This window comes from Podarcis cretensis (assembly GCF_951804945.1).
Source record: "Podarcis cretensis genome assembly, chromosome: 9".
Lineage (NCBI taxonomy): Eukaryota > Metazoa > Chordata > Lepidosauria > Squamata > Lacertidae > Podarcis > Podarcis cretensis.
Window position 1 is genome coordinate 48355220 of NC_137178.1, and position 9227 is coordinate 48364446.

Consider the following 9227-nt stretch of genomic DNA (forward strand, 5'->3'; position numbering starts at 1 on the left):
TTTATTTTAATTGAATTGTTATCAAAAATAAATGTCCTATTAATATATCATTATCCAATGCATATTTTATAACTGCACCCTTAGTCATATTAGATCAGCAGGTTTTTAACATGAAATGGTCTATGAGGGTGAGGGGAACTAAACCCTCTCTCACCCCTCCCTCTTTTGCTGTGATCTGATGCTTCAAGAAATGTTCTGTCTAGCCCAGCTCACTTCTCTTATTGGGCTGGAAGAAATTTGCTTTAAGCAACAGAGTACAACGAGGTAGAGTTGGAAACGGGGGAAAGATTTGACTCCCCTCACTTGCATCCTTTTAATCAGACTTCCTCAACCTCTGGGCTCCAGATGTTTTTAGCCTACAACTCCCATTTTAGCCTACAACTCCCATTTTCCCTAGATAGCAGGACTAGTGGTCAGGGATGATGGGAATTGTAGTCTCAAAACATCTGGAGGGCCAATGTTGAGGAAGCCAGCTCTTAATTGTATGTGTGTGTGTTTTAAAAAGTGCTCACCACCTGGTTGGGGACTCCAAATGAATGACAGGAATATAAATCAGTAACTTGCTTCTAAGGTAAAGCAAAGTTTTTCATGTAAGAGTATGGTGATATGTCAGGTTCTGTGAAAATTTGCCTCTGGAATTTGATCTGCAACGTCTCATTCACACAAACAGTTCATCATTTGATGCTGCCCCACCTCACCGAAGTATAAGCACACACTAATCACCCCTAAGAAAGGAACAAATAGCCGTGTTCTGTGAAGTGACACACAAATGGCTAAACAGTGAGGTCTGCCTGATGGATAAATAGATACGCTTGCAAACTCGTGTACAAATGCTTCCAGACTTGACAATGAAACTGTAAATGCAAGGAACAAGCCTTGCTCTGCTTGGAATGTATTCAGATAGCTGGCCATTTTCCAGGCAGGGCTGGAGGGGGTAAGGTGCAGTGATGTGATCTAAATCCACTGGTTACATGCAGAGGGGATTAACATCTGCTAAAAGTATTACGGACATCATGCAGGTGTTTCAATATTTGTATTTAGTATGTGCTGCAGCAACAGTCTCTGAGAAAGCGTTCAGGCTGCAATCTGGTCATTTTATTGTCTGAATCTGTCAGGACAGTCATTTTGTTCCGCAAACTTTGTGATCCCCTCGCAAGTTGTAAACTATTTAATGAAGTGAGTATATTGAGAAAGATGACAGACTTTCTAACTTTTGGAAGAGGGTATTACATCAGAGACATTCGTTTTTACCCTGGGGAGAATGTCTTAATGCATATATAACAAAAAAGCTGAATTAGATTGAACGTTTCCAGAATTCCAGTAAATTCCTGTGGGCTGGTCTATATTTGACATAGCTTTCATTATGTCAATAAACAACACACTTTGGTTCCAATATTAGCAAGATATAAACAAATGCTTTGGTGAATTACCAAACTGAAAGTGTAATTATAGCAGACTTTGAAGAGCTTTGTCCCTTGTGTCTGTTAAGATTTTATTGCCCTTTGAGAAAACTCGCACATTGTGTAGCTTGCAAACATAAGTTGTTTGCAGAGGTTAGCTTTTTTAAAAGGGATGTTGGAACTCAGCGCTGCATAGAAACTCTAGCCTCTGACGAGGACTCTCCATTCCAAATAAGTAAGGGTTGCTCATGAAGCCCTCTGCACATGTTTAGAGACATTGGCAAAGGTGATCGCTAGACATTCAAGTCCACAGTTTGAACAGAATCTAAGTGTATACATATGTATGTGTGTAGGCTCCAATAAGCTCTATTTGGTATCTTAGAAAATTGAGTATTCCCATTGCCTGTATCCTAGAAAACTGAGTGTTCCCAGTGCATGTTTCAGTTTGCATAGGTAGGGTCTATGAAAAATAATATTTGGAGGCAGGCCAGCATGCATAACCCCAGCCACCTCTTTCCACACATTTGTTGGTAGCAAAAGAATTGTCTGCAGGGATGTTAATCCCTCATATGAAGATGGAGAGAGGGAACCAGAGCACTAGCTCTGCCCCTGCCCTAATGCAGTTTGGAAAACCAATCTTCCAAGATTATAAATCACATGGGGGAAGCTTCAAAAGAAGAACAGTCCCCATGTTGCAGATGTTCAGCCCTAAACAGGGTGTGAAAGCAGTGATGGTGACATGAGGGATGGCCAGGGACATGTTGCCTTCCTCCCCTCACACTGTGGTAGTCACAATTGAGAAAATGTTTGAAGAGTGCAAATGAACATTAGAAAAAGGGCTACAGCCATTACTTGCATTCTAAGGTTGGATCCTGGCATTCAACGAAAACTATAAATGGGGAAGGGCCATAGCTCAGTGCTAGAGCATTTGTATTGCATGTGGAAGGTCCAAGGTTCAGTTCCTGACATCTTCAGTAGGTGTGGAAGAGAATCCTGCCAGAAACCCTGGATAGCTGCTACAAGTTGTTGCAGGGAGTACTGAGCTATTAGGATAAGGCAGCTTCCCACATTCCTTTGTAAACAGTATTCCCACATTGGACCCAAATGAGCTGATTCACATTACATCCTAGTTATTCTCCATTAAACTAACTAAAAACCCATTAAACTATCAAGTAAATATTGCATCTTCTGGTGAGCTGAAGGGCAACAGCATCAGAATAAAAGGCTTAGGAAGCTCTGCTGGTCTGTAAAAAAAAACAAATTCCAAAATCCGTAGTTTGGCAATACTTTTATTAGGACTAACAAGAATGCCACAAAATAGTGAGTCAAAACCTGGCTTGATGTTCAAGTCTGCATTTAGCCAGATTCTTCAAGATGGAATATCAGCTAAGGAATAGCTGTGAAGCGAAAAAAATAAAAAAGTAAAAAAAGTCCACAATATTTTGCAAACATATCCTAGTAAAGATATGCTCACTGATTTCTGAGGTTTCAGATTAGGCCCAAGAGAACAAATTTCCTCCCTGGTTCACATCTGTTCAAATCCATTGTTTTAGGGTTAAAATAAAGCTAAGACGCCTCCATAGTGTAGATACGTTTTCTGTTCCAAAGAGGTTACAGAACAAATTAGCATCAGGGATATGTGCATGTATAATGTATTTCTCATCTAAATGTTTGAGTATGTTTGTGCAGCATCAAAAAGTCCAGAATACAATAATATCCCATAAAAGAAAAATATAAAGGAAAAAAAATCACCACTGAACAGTCACAATTTTCTTCAGAAGTGTGTATAGATTAAGAAACGGCATTAAAAAAATCTCAGAATCACATAAATTGAAACTTTAAGGGAATATATGTATATTCCGTGGGTTGGGCTCACATGCTTGAAATCAATTTTATTGGGGAGACACCATGTAAATCTGGCCTCCCATGTGAAATGACACCTGTATGGTTTCCTGTTTAAGCAGCAGTTACACGTCAAAGTGCAAGTAGGTACTGCTCCGGTGAGAAGGTAAACGGTGTTTCTGTGCACTGCTCTGGTTTGCCAGAAGCAGCTTAGTCATGCTGGCCACATGACCCGGAAGCTGTATGCCGGCTCCCACGGCCAATAAAGCGAGATGAGCGCCACAACCTCAGAGTTGTCCGCGACTGGACCTAACGGTCAGGGGTCCCTTTACCTTTACTTCTCAAAGTGATCATGTGAACCAGGCATTCGCACTAGAACACTGAGAAATAGCATAGCTCTGTGCAGGAAGTGAAAGGTGAATTTATATGTACAGTAATGAAAACTTCACCTGGGCCAAGGGACAGGAGGGGCTTTGTGTTCTTAGTGTGATGGAGGGGAAGGGTAGGTTGTGCAAGGGAAAAGCAAGGGAACTCCAGCATCTGAGGAATTATGGATAGGATAGAAAAAACAGATAATGGCAATGTGACAAGGAAGTAAGGAATTTCATGTACACTTTTTAACTAACTAGCAAATTTTTTTGCTGTATACGTCTTGTCAATTCAGATTTCTAGAAACAATCTGAAAACATGACACTTCAAAATATGTGCATAAATTTGGCTTACACCGTCCCCTTTATTGCTCTTTCTCTCTTTTTACAATCATTTTTATTTGATTTTACAAATATAAATTTATAACAATACCAAATAAATATCCATATAAAGAGATTTCTCTGCATCTTGAGACTTGCCCCCGTCCCCTCCATGGGTCCTAATGTCAACAGTTTCAACTGCATATTATTTCATAATCTATATTTTATATCTATCCATATTGTCCATAGCATTTGTTACATTACAAGTGAAATTAAAATCTGGCTAATGTTTTCATTTTCTTACAGTGGTCTCCCAAATAAATTATAATTTTTTCCCATTCCCTCTTGAAGTTTTTGTCTTCTTGGTCCCTGAGCTTTCTGGTCAGTTTTGCCATTTCGGCATAGTCTAATAGCTTCGTTTGCCATTTCTCTCTGGTAGGGACTTTTTTCTTTCCATCTCTGGGCTAGTAGCGTCTGTGCTGCTGTTGTCGCATACATTGTCCCCTTCATATCTCACTTCTACTTCAGGAGAAAGAGAAGCTGGATGACCTTAGTGTCCTTGATACTAATCTCTGCCCCAGCAGGGAGAATCTTGGAAGATGAGGGTGGTGTTTGTGTGTATACAGTACAAGAAAATGTGTGGTCCCTGAGCATCCACCCAAGGCTGCATGCAGTCCTCAGGGGAAGGCAATCAGGTTGCCTACCCCCTGTTTTACACATGAAAATCACAAGTGTGCTAATTATTAACTTCTAAAGCAATTTCAAAGTGCTTTTCAACATGTGCCTCTTGCTTTAGCAGCCATCAGATGAACACAAGGCATTTCTTTCTTTCTTTTGCAACATCTTATGCTTTATTTAGATCTTCCGAATAAGTAACATCTGTTCCTGCTGATGGAAAATATCCTATTGGTCACAGAGGGATCGCAGTCACATGTTACCCCGGGAAAAGCCTGTGTGTGAATCAACAGTCAGATAGACTCATCACTCTGCACCTAATAGATATATACCGAAATGAAGCCAAGGCATTCCTGTCCAAAGTGGGAGGTAACAACTTGCTCTCCAGTGGATGACAGAATCAGACAGCTTGCGGGGGGAGTGGGGGAGGAAGAAAAGAAAAGCCTCCATAACTTCTTAAAGCCAGGACTCTTCCCGCTCCCCACTCCACATGCAAACATTGTTTATTGTTAGCTCAGATTCATCATTGCTTTATTATATATTACAGCTTTACAAATGATGACTAAAACAGGAGGCCCATCCCAAATGTGTGGGACAGTTTTAGGCACTTACGGGCTAGATTTAAAACAGAGCTGAGTTTATTTATTAGATGCATCATTGGATGAGCTTTTAATCTGAAGCATCAGTAGCTTCCTACAAAGAGCAGATGGGGAGTTTTACTCTTAGTTTTCAGAGTTGTTTGTTTTTATTCTCCTCTAGTGTGTTAGCCGGGATGTGCCAAAAAAAGAAAGAGGCAAACAACAATGGGTGGGTAGGTCTGTTGCTATAGGAAATTTTGTTTCAGGGGTGCAACTGAAATCCTGCCTCTAAAAAAGAAGGGTTCCACACCGAGAAAGTAATAACTAAGCTAAAATCATACATCTTTAGGTAGCACTTTTGTGTCTGTGTTTGCATTAACCAGCTTATCATATATATTTTTCTGCAACAGATGCTGGTGCAATTTGTATCCACTCCATGACTATGAAAAGGCAGATGTTCACCACAGGCCACACTTAATCATTCAGTGGTGCAGGTGGCTAAACAATATGCCATGCAGCAAATAAAAGACAACCCATGGCAGTGCACCAGATCTCTTTCTCCAAAGGCAGATTGGAAGTGCTCTGGGGAAGGACCTGAAGAAGCCTTAGGTTCAAAGGATCCAGTGTTTTCCCAGTCCCCTGACATCCCCACAAACTCTGGAGTTGGCATATTTGTCTCCCATTGTTTCCAATAGGAGGGGAATTTTGTTGTTGTCGTTGTTTAGTCGTTTAGTCGTGTCCGACTATTCGTGACCCCATGGACCAGAGCACGCCAGGCCCTCCTGTCTTCCACTGCCTCCCGCAGCTTGGTCAAACTCATGTTCGTAGCTTCAAGAACACTGTCCAACCATCTTGTCCTCTGTCATCCCCTTCTCCTTGTGCCCTCCATCTTTCCCAACATCAGGGTCTTTTCCAGGGAGTCTTCTCTTCTCATGAGGTGGTCAAAGTATTGGAGCCTCAGCTTCAGGATATGTCCTTCCAGTGAGCACTCAGGGCTGATTTCCTTCAGAATGGATAGGTTTGATCTTCTTGCAGTCCATGGGACTCTCAAGAGTCTCCTCCAGCACCATAATTCAAAAGCATCAATTCCTTGGTGGTCAGCCTTCTTTATGGTCCAGCTCTCACTTCCATACATCACTACTGGGAAAACCATAGCTTAATTTAAAATTCTGCTCTCACTTCTGTTCTGCTGGGAAGTGTAGATGAAACCACTTTAAAATCTCCTCTGGTTCCCCAAAGCCTTAAGATGTAGGTTTTCATGTATTTGATCCCATTGCTTGAGCAGGAGTACAACATTCCATGAACCTTTGGAATTCACTTTCCTTAGAATGAGAGCAATGAGACTGAACACCTTCAGCCAGGCAGTTCTTTGGCTCAGTGTGCTGACCATGTCATGAGTCTTAACAGCAAAGCTCTGCAGGCTGTACCTTTGTATTAACACACTGTATTGATTTTATATATGGGAACTAGGGCTGATTCCCCTGCTCCTGTTGCTTGCCTACCCTGCACCGCATTGCCAACTCACCTCATCCTTTTACATCTCACCCAACCCCGCCCCTTCCCCTCACAGTTCCTTCACACCCCTCATCCCCTACTGATGGCCACACAAACTGCAGATTACCATTCAAAAGGCTGCCTCTACAATGACAAAACAATAAAGGATTGAAGTACATGTCTGTCAGTACCATTTGAGATTTGCTCCCTTCTCAATTCCTTATCAGTGTACTTTGCCAATGTGCTTTCTCTGCTTTCACGTGGTGCCCTTCTGATCTGACCTCCTAATAAAGTGTTTGCTATTAAGGGTGAGCTGCTCCAAGCTTTCTAGAGGGAGAGCAGAATAGAATAGTCCTCATAATTGTAATAACAACAGCACATTTAAAGTGTTCAAGGAGCTTCGCATACACATTTTAAGAAATCCTGGCATGTATGTGATAATTCAAACTGGACATTGCCAGACTGAGCAATGTTCTTGCGACAGTGCTATAAAAGAAAACGTGTAATATGTCCTACAAATTATGGGTGGCAACCACTGAAAGGGGTACAATATATCAGGGTCACACATGTTTCAACTGACACAAAAGTATAAAGCAACCTTTTTCAACCTTGGTTCCCCAGGTGTTGTTGGACTACAGCTCCCATTAACCTTGACCACTGGTCCTGGTAGTTAGGGATGTAGCCTGTCTTCTGCCAGGGTTAGAACTGGAATGTCAAACTTACATTGGCTATGTGCCTAACAAACGTTTCACCTCCTCTGTCTTTCACTTTCACAGAAACCTAAACATCACATAAGAGGATCCAAGATTATTTTAGCCTCCTGTGTGGCAATGCTTTGCAAGGTGCTTAAAGAACTGAGGCAGAGACCCACAGCATAAAATCTGCATTAAAATCTGCACAAAATTGCATAAAATCTGCATATGCTAAAGGTAAAGGTAAAGGTACCCCTGCCCGTACGGGCCAGTCGTGACTGACTCTAGGGTTGCGCGCTCATCTCGCTCAAGAGACCGGGAGCCGGCGCTGTCCAAAGACACTTCCGGGTCACGTGGCCAGCGTGACGAAGCTGCAACTGGCGAGCCAGCACCAGTGCCGCACACGGAAACGCCGTTTACCTTCCCGCTATAAAGCGATACCTATTTATCTACTTGCACTTAGGGGTGCTTTTGAACTGCTAGGTGGGCAGGAGTTGGGACCGAACAACGGGAGCTCACCCCGCCGCAGGGATTCGAACCTCCGACCTTACGATCAGCAAGTCCTAGGCACTGAGGTTTTACCAGATGCATAAATGTCTTTGGGAAATTAAGATAATAGAAGCAATCTCTCACTCTTTCTAACCACACACACACACACACACACACACGGGCAAAAAACCTAGAAGCTGCCACAAAACTCCAGAGGTCCCCTCCTGCCTCCTGCCCCTTGGAATGTTTTACAGTCATGTAGGGTCAGGTTTGTTGTTGTCCTTTTATTGTTTCCTTCCTCTTCAGTCCCAATAAAATATATGCATTGCATTGCCACATATCTCTTGAAGTTGTTGCCTTGACTAAAAAAACAAAAACAAGTATCTTTTCCCTAGAACTCAGCAAGGTGCGGATCAGTGAATGCTAATAGAGAATAAGACAGAAGTCCAAAAAAGTGAGTATGTGCTAATGAGATGGGACTAATAAAAAGGGGATTGTTTAAAGTAGACAGAATGGAGCTGGAAACCAGCTATCAGAGACAGCCTTGACAGCGAGCCATAAAATGGAAATCGTACGTATAGCTTTAGCAGGCATTAATGTAGCAGCCAGACTTTTCTAATGATCTATGAATAACAAAGAAAGATTGTCTTCCTGACATCTGTGAGTTACGGTTACCATTAAAGATGATAGCACAATCGGGAAGGGAAAGTGGCACAGCTCCTCAAATATGGAATACTCATCCATCCCAGCCATTAGCCTCTCACAGAAATGAGATGAATATGAATTAAATGCAGAACCTCAGGTTAACCTCGCCAAAGTTCAGGGTTGACACTATCACCAACTTGACAAAAACAAAGCAGAAGAAGAGGTTGCCTTCATTATAAGGTATTTCTGGGAGGAAAGGGGAAACCTTGGCTCATGGGTGCCTAAAACCAGTTCCGTGAAACAATGTTTTCTGAACCCTTTATTGGTCTTAATGCTACTTTAATATCAAGCACTCTCTTATTCAGCTGGACAGACCAGAGAGGTCACTGCTGTCCCCAGGGCCCATTAGAATGCCACAAGGAAACAAATCATCTCTCTTTACCAGCTTCCTAATATCCTTCTACATGTTTCCTCCTTGCCAACTTCCTTTTGTGTATATAATCACATCATGGCTCCAGTTCTGGCTCCTTTAAAGAGCCTGCTGTGCAGCTGGGAAGCATGATGCCATACGCCACTTTTGCTCAGAGGTCAGATGGCCCTTCTCTGAGGCCATCAGATTGCAGTCCTGGGAGTGAGTCTCCTGAAATCTTGTAGGATAGCTCTGCTACACTTTGGCCAAAGCAGCAGTCATGCCATCACACCTGAAGTCTGACTGTTTGCACC